The sequence below is a fragment of the Sinocyclocheilus anshuiensis genome, unplaced genomic scaffold (genome assembly GCF_001515605.1).
Source record: "Sinocyclocheilus anshuiensis isolate Anshui unplaced genomic scaffold, SAMN03320099.WGS_v1.1 scaffold583, whole genome shotgun sequence".
Taxonomy (NCBI): Eukaryota; Metazoa; Chordata; class Actinopteri; order Cypriniformes; family Cyprinidae; genus Sinocyclocheilus; species Sinocyclocheilus anshuiensis.
In genome coordinates, this window is record NW_015551025.1 from 355,495 (window position 1) to 370,422 (window position 14,928).

At 36.6% G+C, this 14,928-nt stretch overlaps 1 long non-coding RNA gene across 1 annotated transcript in view; it reads right to left on the minus strand.

The window, feature by feature from the left end:
* Nucleotides 1-1,860: 1,860 nt before the first annotated feature.
* Nucleotides 1,861-14,928, minus strand: part of LOC107661121 (uncharacterized) — a 20,135-nt gene continuing 7,067 nt past the window's right edge. The window contains exons 2-3 of the long non-coding RNA XR_001631080.1: nt 2,472-3,822; nt 1,861-2,285 (exon numbers count right to left, since the gene is read on the minus strand). This is a non-coding gene — a long non-coding RNA (uncharacterized LOC107661121). The remainder of the gene's footprint in view (nt 2,286-2,471; nt 3,823-14,928) is intronic.

A 14,928-nucleotide genomic window follows, 5' to 3' on the forward strand; every position in this document is an offset into this window, starting at 1 on the left:
CATTCACTGCAGAGGATCCACTGGTGAGCAAGTGATGTAATGCTAAATGTATCCTGCTCCAATGAAGAAGCACACTCATCTACATCTTGGATGGCTTGAGGGTGAGTAAATTATTCCTGAACTATTCCTTTAATGAGTACTTTTGTCTTAATTTCCAGTTAAGTATCTCAAAATTCTAGAAACAAGGTCAATTTTCTTGAGAAGCAGCATTGATTTTAAGAAAATAAGACTTATTTTCAGAGAAAATTTTTCAATTTTACATACAGCATAATCAAGTCAAAAGTGAAAGATTCTTCCAGTGCAGTGAAACAAAACCTACTTACTGTACATTGTAAAAAAAAAAAAATAAATAAAAAAAGATTTTTTTGAATTCACACTGTAAATAAAACAAGATTATTGGAGTACATTTTTACAAGAAAATATGGTAACACTTTGTTTTATGGGCCAATACCCACTATTACCTAGCTGCTTATTAGCGTGCATATTACTAGCATATTGGCCATTTATTAATACTTATAAAACACATATTAATGCCTTATTCTGCATGACCATATTTTAGATCCCTTAATCCTACCCCATACCTAAACTTAACAACTACCTTACTAAACAGCACATTAGGAGTTTACTGAAGCAAAAGTCATAGTTAATAGTTTTTCTACTTCAAAATGTCATGTTTAATTTAGTGTTACTTGTCATTTATTTGCAATGATTTGTGAAATCCACTAGCTATATGATTTAAACACATTGTAACTGTAGAAAATATTCAATAAATGGGAAAAATGGATGTGTTTGACCAATGTGCTTGTGACTTTTGCATTTTCAAAACACACTTTCATGGCGATTCATACAAAAAAATTATGTTTTGTCAAATTTCTGGCAAAATTATTTGAATTGTTGTTGTTGATATAAGGGGTGGACCTTATAGAATTATAGTTTTTGTACAAATTCACCAGCAAAAAATATTTTTTTTCTTGAGATCAGGTTGTCTCTTCATTTTTCATGTTATGCCTAATAATAGCAAAACAACAGCATTATGTGAGAAGACTGTACCCTTGAGTGCCCAATGGCAAATGTAAATGCCAAAGTCAGACTCGGGAAAGATGGACGTATTTCTGGTGGCCACCTGGTCCTTAAAAATGAATGTGTCAGAGAAAGTGCAAAAGATAAGAAATGAAACATGCTGAGAGTCCAACTGTGCAGAGTGAAACTCATCCTTCACTTGCTGGTCAGCAACAAGGTCTCGACCCTTTGACCCTCTTACTTTCCACCACACAGCAGATTGTCTCACACATCGCTCTAACAAGCCGCTCCCTTGGCTGTAGACATGTGTCCTGGGAAAGGGAAACCCCGACATCAGTGATGTGTACTGGAACAGTGTAGAATACGGATGAGACAGCTGTCTGGGGCCGTCTGTCCCTGGCTGTGTAATAAGTCCTGTTAACTTGCTGGCAGTCAATGGTCCAAGCATACACAAAGATCAATTCCCCGGCTGGCCCAGAACATCAGACTGGGTGTCTCTATCACTTCAAAAGTCTAGCTTGCAATGATGATTTCCCAATGAGCGCACTTCTAAATTGAGCAGAGCAGCTAATAGATACTCAAGTGGAAACATTATACTTCAAGACCTCAGAATGTAAACAGCATCAGTGAAAAAACAAAAACACAAAACTTCAAATCAAGTGGAACTTAGAGGCTAATAAGAGAGGGCAACTGTTTTGGGCCATGTCTTTTTCTTAAAGTCTTCATGGACCAGTTTAATATTTTTGATATTTGTGTTGACATTTAAACACATTTACATCATAAGTAAGAAAATTTGATTTAAATAATAGATTTTTTTACTGGTTCTTTAGAAAGAAATGCAGCTAAACTGTGCACTTTACCATGTTTTACACCCTGTGCTACTTGTGTAAGCTATAGATGCTTACACAAAATACCATTTAATTTCCATATTTACAGATTGTTGTATTAGTTTAAGAATATTATTTAGACTACCTTTCAACAGTTTAGGGTCAGTAAGATTTTTCTTAAAGGAAAATAATTTATATGAAACGGTTAGTGTGCTTATCTCTTGCAGGTAGGTGCTGGAAGTGGTCCACAGAGGAAGAAGACTGACATGATGATATTCCACAAAGGATAACAGCGTTCCTCTGGTCCATACCCCTCCCAGTCCACTAGATATTCCAACTGTCCACCCCATCTCCGGGGGTCCATAATGGTGTTGAACTTGTAGATAGGCCCTTCGTCAGACTCAATGGGAGGGGCAGGCATGTCCGAGGCACCAGACCCTGTGAGAGAAGGAACCAGAGGGTGAGTATACGGCTTCAGTAATGAGACGTGGAATGTAGGAGAAATGTGATACTGAGCAGGTAAGTTAAGTCTGTAGGTGACATCATTAATTTGTTGCTGGATGGTGAATGGGCCGGTGTAACTGGGACTTATCGGAGACGGATATCCCTTGTGGAGAGCCAGACCTTTTGCTTGGGTGGTATACAGGGGTGGCAGATCTTCACGCAGTAGCCTTCTCACATTTCCAAAACCAAGAGATTGTGGCCCCCGATCTGATATGATGTCCTCAGCGATACTAAAGTTACGGAACACATGTTGGAACAACACTTCTGCCGTTTCCTTGGCAGAAGGGAGACCCTTGAGGGGAATCAAACGGCAGGCCTTGATTCAGTGGGACAGTCTCTCACAAACCCAGCAACATCCTGGGTCATACCTGGCCACCAGTAGTGCTGAGGGAGGAGTGAGAGAGTCTGTTGGCTGCCTGGGTGTCCAGAGCCTGGAGAGGAGTGCACTGTGTCCATGAGGGTGATCCACAAGGTGAAAGACACAAAGGATTTACCCTCAGGACCTCCCGGCGGAGCAGGTTCGGTTCGGCGGGCTTCGGTTATTTGGTCATCCAAAGACCACTGAATGGAACTGACAATTATGGCTGGAGGGAGTATGTGTTCTAAAGGAATGGAATTGACCTCTAGTGCATGTAACCGTGAATTTGAATTTGAAATCAAACCGTGTGAAGAAGAGTGCCCAGCGTGCTTGCCTTGGATTGAGATGGCGAGCTTCATGGAGAGACTCTAGATTTCAGTGAACAGTGATGACTTCAAATGGATATTTGGCTCCCTCCAGACAGTGTCTCCACTCTTCGAGTGCCAACTTGATTCTGCTCCGCCAGGGACAGCTTTTTAGAATAAAAGGCACAAAGATGGAGCTTAGGAGGATTCCCCTACTGTTGGGAAAGAGCTGCCCCTACACCAGTAGTGGAGGCGTCCACCTCGACAATGAAAGGGAGATCAGGATCTGGACGGAGCAAGGTAGGGGCAGTGCAGAAGGCATTCTTAAGTTGTTGGAAGGCATCAGCTGTAGGGTTCCAGGATAAGGGGTGATGATATGTTGCTATAATTGGCAATGAATCGACCTGTGTAACATGTTAGCGATGGTCGGCCAGGGTCCAGGAGTAGATCAAGATGTCATCGATGTAAATGATCACAAAGCGATGGAGGAACTCCCGGAACAGCTCATTCATCCCTGCCAGACAAGAGAGATATAATATAGGCAATTTTAGAGCGTTCAGAGGGGAACTGGTGAGGCTGCATCTCAAAATACAGCGAGCATTGCAAGATAAACCCTCTGCAATCCTGCGCCGTGCCAGAGAACGTCGCTGGTTGGGCCATGGGATTCACGACACCATCCAGCGATGAAGCCGATGAGGAAGTAGCCGGTTGCAGCAATTGACGAAGAAGGTATACCAGCATGGCAAAGGGTTCAGTTTTGGGGTTAGGAGTGGCACCGCTCTCCATGTTAAACTTGCAGTCTGGTCTTCTGTCACGCACACACAGAACAGGAGACTCACAGAAACGTTCAAGATGTTTATTGACAATTGGAAACTGCATTTCAATAAACCTTTAATTTATTACTTTTGATGCTTCTAGAAGACAAAAGATACTAGATTTTTGACAATGGGCATACAATCTGCTACACGTTGTAGCAGACAAAACAGAATAAAAATAGCATGAAATGAGTGTAATTCTTTTTTTTTTTTTTTAGGATTTTCCTCAACCCAAATGTATTAAGAACCCAATAGTTCAGAGACACAACCAATAAGTAAATATATAGTCGTGCATGTTGAATATGTCAACTTTAAGAGACAGTTCTGGTGATTTTTCAAAGTTCACGTTGCACGAACTTTGAAAACAGAGGTTTTGTTCTTGTTTTTACAAATTGAGGTTAGATTTTTGGCGGTTTTCTGTTTCTATCTACATCCTCTGCAGAGCTTAGCATGATTGTATCCATCCTAGAACATTCTTTTAGAGGAAGAGCAGAACATAGTTAATGATGTTTGTATGTAAGTGCTGAATGTAGATGAAACAGATGAGCTGTAGTGTGTCACTTCAACAGATCCTGGCATCCAAACGCTCCATCTCACATGCTCATCTGTCAATGCAGCCTATCAATATTAGCAGCTCTAATGGATTCACAGTCTGTGTCATTACGCTGTAGGCTGTGGAGTCAGCTGAGAGGTAATTTCGGGTGAGACACCTAGGATGACATGTTCTCTGACAGTAACAAGGGAGCATGTGGATGGCATGTCTCAGAATGCACCAGTTCCAACTACACTCTCTTTCTTCTTACCTTCTCACTTTGGACTTTAGCTGTCAGGATGCCACAAACACAGATAAACACCATCTCATGATTCTTATAAAGTATAAAAAGAATGAATTTTGCTGGTGTCAGCAGTCTGCCAGCATTCAAATCACGTAACTGTAAATACCAAGCATAAAATGAAAATCCAAAGAAGTACTATGAACATAACACAGTCATTCAGATCTACTCTGGAGGAAGTATTGTGATGATTTGGCAATGCATTTTTCGAAGTTGTGCGTAAAACAAACTTTATTGAAGTACGTTTTACAAGATAATACAATTTCAGTCTTTCTTATTAACAATTTCATATGTAATTCAGTGTGTTACTTGCTGTTTCTTTGTAAATATTTGTGAAATTTACTAGCAATTTCAGAGTGAAAACTGTTTACAGCCATTTTGTAAGTGTTCCTTGTAAATTTATAATTTTAATACAGATTTTTGTCAGAATAAAATGGACAGGATTGATTAAATGTAATTGACTATTTATCTTATAAATAAATGGTTTTATGGATGGCTAGTAGTTTTGCTATGCGAGCAAGATATATATGTATATAATCTTGCATGCATAGCAAAACTATTATTGTATTTAGTATATATATATTATAGTATTTAAACTATTATTCATATACTACTATATAACATAGTAGTTTAAGTTTAGTTTTGTTATATGTTTTTGTCATTTTATTCATTTTTTATAAAAAAATATGTCCATTAAGCTTTAATACATTTTTATTTCAGCTTTATTTTAATTAAGAAAATGACTTTTTATAGTTTTAATTGACAATTACAACACATTATCTATTATGATTGTTTAACTGAAAATAGACTTGAGTTGTGTTCATGTGTGCTAATCTCTTACAGTTGTTTTTCAATTGTTTACACGCAATTTTGAAAACCGGGTTCTTTTTTTCACAATATAAACATTTTTATTTTAGTGTGTAAACAATCGTAAAAAACTGTAAATATGATAATTTTGACATGAAAGCAGAATTAGTCTCCAAGAAAAGTAACACCAGATTTCCCTTAGTTTAGTCTGATAGTCAGAGATTGTGATATAGGTGATAGGGTTCATTGTGCTATGTAGTTTTAACAGCAGAGAATAATCACAGCGTATTGATGCTTTTAATGACATATTTAACCATATGCTGAACAGAACCACATGTTGCAGTCAGTGTGTGTTCTGTATGTGTGTGTGTTTGTATGTGTTTATATGTACTGAGAGCTAAGAACATAAAACCTCATCTAGAGAACTGCATAGACTCTAAACAGTCATTTTAAAGTTTGTTTTATATAAACTACTGTTGCACATTATATGGCTGGTGCAACACAGTGAACACATGGCCCTCGCTCTTGAACCCACAGCCAAGCTTTTGTAATATACAGCCTTTGGCCCAAATGGAGAAAAACACAATAAAATTTTTGACAGATTTATGTTTATCACTTCGCCAAGAGTGAAACTACGGACATATCTGAGAACAGGCCAAAAGTAAACACACCATGGCTCTGGCTATAAATTTTTTTTTTCTCATACAGTACTGAAAAGAAGCTTAGCATCAGTACAATCACTCTGATTACTTCTCTCATGCTGGTTTAATACCTCTAACAGCCCACAACAACATTTACATGATGAGAAATGATTTATGCCCATTGTTATCGAAAAGTGCTTTAGATAATGCGTGTGAGCATTCAGATTTGATTTGGTATTTGACGCAGAGCTGCCGCAGTGGGGACCGAACTGCAGACACAAAAGAATTAGATCACTCCTGTGGGTGTGTGTTATGTTGATGGAGGAGCTTGGGAATGTTCGCTATTGAGGTTTGTGTAGCGCCGAGTGCAGTGGGTTTATCAGAGTGCAATTTTCTGCTATTTATTTACATAAATTCAAATCTGTAGATAATTTTGCCTTAGGTGTGCTATCTTTACACTGGAAAGAGGGCTTATTTTTTTTACACAAATTTGTTGATTCACAAATGTGCAGAGCATCTTGTCAACAGCAACATTTGAGGCAGCTCTGATGCAACATTTAATTTACACAAAAAAGAGGTCCAAAATTGTTTATCCTATACAGTACAGCAATAAGATTACATTGAGACTAAAAAGTTTAGCTAGTTTATTATATGTTTCTGATTCTTAAATTTATCCCTTTGTCCAAAAAAAGTACACTTTATCATACTTATTACAGAAATAATATATTGATAATAATTGAATTGAATAACATATATCAAGACTGTACTTGAGTGTGAACTGAATGTAATGTTTTCAGACACTAAACTGCATGATAATTGCAATTTAAATTAAAACGTATTAAACTTATATTAAATGCAATTAGCTGGACTTAAGAGCAATTTTGAATAAGAAGGATTTAAGTACATCTTTAAATGTAAATTTACAATTACTTATATTTTCTTTGAAAAATGGTTAAAGTATATTGCCGAATGTATACCGTCAAGCATTTACAGTATGGTCAAACATATACTTAAATGTGATTTATCCTCTAGAGTTTCAGAAGAGATCTCAAAAAATAACTCAAACTATGCTCAGATACCAAATTTTGCAATCAAAAGTCAATTTCTCAAAATAAACTCAAACATTTCTTATCAAATACTGCCATAATAACATAACCTGAGATGCTATTTGCATTAATTCTACTATACTTTATATTCCAACAGTTGTCTTTTTGTGTCTAGTTTTATTTCTCATAAGGAATTTTAAGAGAAACTTCTGAGATAAAGTTGATATTTCAAAACGTTATTGAATTTCCTGAGCTTTGAAAGAGCAACTTCTGAGCAATAAAATCATCCTCTGGCAGACGTAAACTAAGGTGACCAGTAGTAATTTGTCATCCAGTGTTTCTTGGTGGAGCTCAGCTAACACTGATTGATCAGGGTCGTGTCTGATAGTTTGTGTGTGGGTTGAAAAGGGTTGTTGTGACATCCTTTGTGTGGAATATAAATGCATGCGTCTTGGACTAGGACGCTATAGACCGGAAATTGATTTGAACTTTATGTCGTAACACATTGGGAAGAAAGTGAGGACAGACGCACATTATGTGCCTCAAGCTTTTATACATCAAAATAACTGCAAATAAAGGTGTTGAATGGGATAAAAATGTCCAGGAAATGAGATGTGAAGCGACAGTGCTAGAAAATGGAGCAGTGTAGTCATTGAGTAACAGGATAGTAGTAGAATATAGTAGATAATCTTGAGCTAAGATTTAGCTGAACAGTCACTGACGTTTCTTTGCAGGGTGAGGCTGAGTCAACGTGCTGGGAGGAAGACAGAAGATGATAGCAGACGACTGGGATGGATTAAACCAGTGGTTCTCAAACCTGTCCTGGAGTACCCCCAGCCCTGCACATTTTGTATGTCTCCCTCATCTATCACACCTGATTAAACTCATCAGCTCTTTAGTAGAGACTGCAAGACCTGAAGTGGGTGTGTCAGATATAGGAAAACATACAAAACGTGCAGTGCTGAGGGTACTTCATGGAGAGGTTTAAGAACCCCTGGATTAGACAAACAGGTAGGTAGAGCTGGTAAGTAGCCAGGTAAGTTGATGCACGCAAGTGAACGACAAGACCAGACTCTGAGGTGGTGATGGGAAGGTGGCTTTATACTGTGACTGATTGGTGCTGGCAGGTGAAGTGAAACTGACTGTCAGTTTTTCACTACTGCCGAATCAAAACTGTGCTGATATTCAGAACAACAGCTCTCTTGTTCATTTGATATTGCTTAATTAAAAATAGAAGCCCTAGAGTGTGACAAAATATCACATAGTTTCAGTGTCCGAAGTAATTTCACATCCTCAAAGCTTAGTGTGACTGTATTGTGATGTAGAATGTCAGTTTAATGAGCCCATGTGTGAATCAGGTTTGATGTAGGCCAGCTGTATTTCCATATAGGCTACTGAACCTCGAGGACACCTCATGTGAGCAATCATGGAAACAGGAAAACACAATAGTTAATTTATGGCAGTAGTGACAATGTCCAACAGGCAGCAGGTGTGCTGTGTAACACGCTGCCAGCAAAGTTCCATTTATGTGTCTCTCCACCTATATTTTTTTAACCAAGCGCTGAAGGTAAGGGGCCTACACTGATGTAGACAAAGGTTCCTCCTACACACACACACGTTAAATCTATACGGTTATGTTGGAATAATATATTGCAGTGATTTGAAGGTTAATTCGCAGGCTTTCCAAAATCACTTAAATGCGATCTGTTTGATGCCAAATGTACAAATGACCATCCCGAGGCATCATTGTGCATGTTCATGAACCTCCTGGTGCAGTTTTATCTAAATTAAGAGCCGCCCCATGAAAGGACTAACCATGTAACCTGTTGAATTCCAAGTAAATTATTCATATCAGCCAAAACCCCACTGGGACTCAACCATGTCTGCAATATAGTTATGAAAACATAAGCTGTGTGTAGCTGCAGAGTTGTGTTTCACGCATCGTGACAGTGAAAATTAATCTAGACTGTTTAATCAATCCGAACATTTTCACCATGGCTTTGAATCACATGCAGAGAAGAGGCCAGCTATATCAGCACTGCTGCAGCTGTGTGTCCACATGTGAATGTGTCCCACTGAATGGCTAGACAGCAAATACAGCACTTGTCTGGGCTATAAATACTCTTTAATCCAGAGCTACAACTGGGAACATGATACAACAGACAGAAAAGGTTAATAAAAATCCTACTCATGGAGAGAAAAAGCTCCAATGAGATCTCTTTACAGTTTTTCTCGATTGCTAACACACTATAACTGATTCATTTGGCCCAATTTTTCAAACCATTCATACAGTTCTCGAAACAAACACGTTTCTCAAAACTTTTCACCTGTTTTCACACACACGTTCCAATTTGCTCAGTGTTTTCTGCAAAACTCTACACAAAAACGCCATCATTTTGCACAGGTTTTACCCTGTTCTCATTCAGAAAACACAAACGCACAATATAATTAACTCAAGCATCAAAAAATGAACTCAAACAGCACACATTTATCCATGTGTGAACATTAAGTAGCAAAACTGATGACACACAGGTCAGAATCTTAGGATGATATGATCAAGAGCACAGCTGATTATGTGTTTTGGAAAATGAATCCTGGGAGTGGGAGACAAAGAGGAATTGGAGGGGAAAATAAAAACGGGGGATGAGGTTTTCATTTGTTCCTGTTGAAATACAAAGCACTATAGTTGACCATGTTCTTCTGCATGGACTGACCATGAGTGAAGTTGGCCTACAGGCTCATCTAAAAGGTTTCAATACTACGTACTTACACAATGCACATACAATATAATTACAGTAGTAGTTGTACTTCAGATGAGAGAACTTTCATTATTCTATGTACAGTAAAAATTGAAGCACATGTTGTACACCGTCAAACTCATTACTGTTGAATTTATTTGTAGCCAAGTAGTCCTTACATGTACTCTATTTTTGCAGAACTGAGAGACGACTGTCTAGGGGAGGCAGAGAAGTCTTTTGTCAGAAGACTAAGGCCATGTCCACACGTACACGGGTATTTTTATAAACTGAGTTTTTCCTTCTTCCGTTTTTAATCTCCGTCCACATGAAAACGCAAACACATGCTATGAAGCACTGTCAAGAGCATGCCAAACCAACAGGTGGTGATATAATCTCAACCGTAAAACCATGTTGGCCAATCAGAAGCCTGAAAAAGTTTCCAGTAGGCGGAGATAACAGCGCAGGCTCCGACGTCACACGCCAAAAACTCCGGTTTCGTTGTCTACACGATAACACTGCAACCGGAGTTTTTGAAAATCTTCACCCTGGCAGGCGTTTTCCAAAATGTTCGGTTTCAGTGACCTGGTGCTGCGTTTGCGTGTGGACGAATGGCCAAACCGCGTGGAAAAAGCTGCGGGTTTAAAAATAACTGCGTTCATGTGTACAGGGCCTAAGAAACTGCTATAACAAATAAGGATACTACCAATACTGTGATGTAATTTGGCAGAGGATGCTGAATGAATGAATGAATTTATTTATTTATTTACAGTAACTGACAGTATATTCCAATGTGTTTACTGTATATTGTGTTGTTTGGTTTTGAACTTTTCTCTTCTAGTGCTTTTCATCTACTGTAAGATCTCTTTACAGTAGTGTAACGAAAGTAAACTTTTCTTACAGTTTAATGCTGAATTTGACACAGAAGATGTGTACTAGCGCCCTCTACAGTATAACATTGAAAACACGGATTCTAGGAACACAAGTATAGCTCCAATATATTTAGACTTTTTCTAAGTATGTCAAGTATACTTAAATGTCATTTTAAGTATATTTCTGAGAAGTACATAAAAAGTAGACTAAAAGTATACTTTCCTATTTTTAGTTTAAAAGAAGTATACTAATAGCACACTTGAATAAACTTATTTTTCGTAAGGGTTTGACAGGTTTGTGTATCATCTGAGGCCAAATTTTGAGTCTGCCAAAAGAGAACATGTTTTTGACTAAACTATTTGATTTTGACCTGGAAGTGTGAAGTTTGCACAAGTTGGTGTATAGTTTTGAGATCGTGTTTATAGTTGTGAGAAAATGGTGAATTGCTTCATGAATTGTGTGTTAGCAATCAAGAAAAACGGTAAAAATAAATAAATAAATAAAATCTAAAATATTTTTCACATCACTAAATCTTTAAATTATTTGCAAAATTGTTTCATGAATTGTGTGTTAGCAATCGAGAAAAACTGTAATATCTCAGATGTTTCTCCTAAGCAGAAATTGTTTAAATGGAGAGAAAAGTCTCCTGCTTAGATGTGTCTCCTGAGAAAAAGGCATAAGTAATCTCAAATGAGCCTCTAGTTTCAGAAGAGGTTTTTTAATGTCTCAAACTGTGCTGTGCTGAGTCCTACCCAAAGGAGAATTTCCCTCTCAGATGTTTCTCCCGAGAAAAATGGCCCTCAAATAAACCTTCTCTAGGTTCTGAAGCATAAAATGAACATGCCGACAGCATCAAAAACATAAAATTATTTACATAAACTGCTGTTCAAAAATTTGGGGTTGGTTAGATATGTTATTTTTATTTTTTTTATGTTTTTGAAAGAAGTATCGTATGCTCACCAAGGCTGCATTTACTTTATCACAAATAAGTAAAATAAGTAAAGTAAATATGACATATAATAACTGACAAAAGTGACACATTATTGCAATTTAAAATAACTTTTCTATTTTAATATATTTTAAAATATTAAAATAATTAATCACATTGATTTCAAAAACGAATACAAATAATTTATTCCTGTGATGGGCAAAGCTGAATTTTAAGCATTTTTTTTCCAGTCTTCAGTGTCTCATGATCCTTCAGAAATCATTCTAATATGCTGATTTGCTGCTCAAGAAGCATTTCTTATTATTTTCAGTGTTGAAAACAGTTGGGCCACTTAATATTTTGTGGAAACCATGATACATTTTTTTCCAGGTTTCTTTGATGCATAGAAAAGTTCATAAACATTTATTTGAAATGGAAATCTTTTGTTGCATTATAAATGCGTTTACTGCCACTCTTGATCAACCTAATGTATCCTTGCTCAATATAAGCATTCATTTCTTTTAAAAAAATCTTACTGTCCCTAATCTTTGAACAGATGTAGAAATGTAAAAAAAACTTCATGAATCCTTATACAGTACATTAAAATTATATTCTAAATATATTGGTGTAGTGACATTTTACTATAATATTTTTTGTTTTTATCGTGAAAAATCTTTCATTGCTGGCACTGCATAAAAATTATATTACAGAGATACAGTATTTTTGATCCCCTTACCCTGATAACTGTACAGTTGACAGAATTTGTATTTATTTTAACATTTTAACATTTATTCTTGGGAAATGTGAACACAGAACAGAATAGAATTGCAATAATGCCAAATTAGGTAAATGTGTTAGATCTCTTTAAACATATTTAATTTCATTGATGAAAAACAATTAATTCAATATTCTATTAACAGAAAATCATTTGTAAACATTTGCACATCTCTAAAGTTGTTAAAATGTAAAATGTTGCCAATATAATGTTATTCCAGTGTCATTGCAAACAAACAAAAACGTATTTATATAAATGTCATCTTTAATTTCTCTAAAAGGATTTTTAGCAGTAAAATTTGAAACTACTGATTGAAGATCTAATTTCCATATCAAGTTAAAGCATTCTGGGTAATACCTAATCCACAATAAGGTAAGAGCTAATGCACAAGTAAACTCAAAGAAGCAGTTTATCTTCATTTTGCACGTCGTCCTTCGTGTCCACTGACACGTGCCGTCTCTTCTACCAGTGGCTCATGACGCTGCTTGACTTTCTAGTTTTTCCAAGTCATGACTATAAATACCCGCTCGGCTGTGACATCATCAGCTATGACAGGGCACATCCACAGCAACCAACAGGCTGCAGTCCGTTTTGAATCAGTGCCTAGGTGCATGCTAACACAGTTAATGAGAGGATCAGGGATGCGCGGGTCTGCTGCTAGCAGTGGCCCATGCGCTCCGTACGCCCCACAGAAGGGTGCAAAGGACACCAGCAGCCTGTGAGATCGCACACAAGGTGTTGGAGCGACAGCCTGGACCCTTCGAGTGTCTCTTCCAGTGTTTAATTGGGGGAATTGTAACCGGCTTATCTCTCCATAGCAGAGAGCTCATTACCAGCACGCTGCAGTCGCTAGCATTCGTCTCAGTGCCGTGACAGGCTGAGCGCCACTTCCCCCCACTAGACCGGCCCTTTTGTAAATTAATTAACTCCTGAAGTAATTATAAATGCTTCTGCTGCTTCTGCACATGCTGCCAAGATGCTACACATCAGCAGCAGCTCTGTGAGTGTGTTTAGCGAGGCCTGTTTTTTGGCTGACACTAAGGATAATGTAGTTAATGTCACTGGTTAAATGAGCTTAGCATATGGTCGTCATTCTGATCACTGGCTGTAATGAGCTGGTTAAAGACGTGACATCCTGTTCTGAAGCTGGATCTGTGAAGGTGCTTAGCCATGCGTGACTCAAATCTTTACATGATTTTTTAATACATTTATGACCCAGAAATGTCTTTGCTTAAAAAAAAATGTTATATGGTTTCTTTATCTATGTTATAGATTTTAGAAAATAAACGCCCTTAAAATAACTATTATAGGGGCCATTGGCACAAGTGTTTTTTATTACACTGCACAAGTTTTCTATTGTTTTTCTATGTAAACTAGACAGATGTGTTTGACCATTGCATTTGCACATTTTGCACATTTTGCAATTTTGCACACCATTCTAAAAACGCTGAGCTCAAGTTAAAAGTGGTTCAGCATTTAAAAAAAATAGCATCTCTAGACCATTTTTTTTGTTCCACTTACCTGTGTCTTGAATTTTAAACTGCAAAAACACATTCTGCGGCGCCTTATACAGTAAGTTTATTCAATTTGTCTACTAACAGTCAAAATGCATGAAACATTATCCACAAAACACACAAAATTAAATAATTTTTTTTACACTTTTTGTATAATTTAGCTAATTACAGCTTGATATGAGATTATGCACATGCAGTAAAGTTTTCTTTTTCTTTCTTTCTTTTTTCTTAACACATCTTAAGCTCTTTACGGAGTATGTTGTCTCCTTGGTAATCAAATACACTTTTCATAAAACTTTATTAGAGGAAACATACTGTAGTTGGTTGTGATGGAAATGGGTCGGAATTTGCACAAAATGTTACACAAAAATATTTGCACAAAAGGATCAGAATTTGCACAAAAATATTCAAAAGTTTAAGGTCAGTAAGATTTATTCGTTTATTTTATTTTTTTATTTTTTAAAGAAATAAAAGAATACTTTTGTTCAGTAAGGACACATAAAATTGATCAAAAGTGACAGTAAATAATTTATAATGTTATAAAATATTTATATTTCAAATTCTAATCTATTTTAAATGCTGAACGTTCTTTTGAGCTTTCTTTCATAAGTGTCATAAATGTTTCTTGACCAGCAAGTCAGCATATTCAAATGATTTCTGAAGGATCATGTGACATTGAAAATTGGAGTAATGCTGCTAAAAATTCAGCTTTGCATTAATAAATTACAAAAAAATATATTGGACTAGAAAGCAGTTATTTAAAATTCTAATAATATTTCACAATATTACTGTTTTTACTGTATTTTTGATCAAATTAATTCAGCCTTTTTGAGCTTAAGAGAAAACAATATTACCAACCTCAATCTTTTGAACAGTAGTGCATATAAATAATTTTAACATAATAAAAATTAAAATGGTTTATATTTATTTAACTCTTTATATTTGTC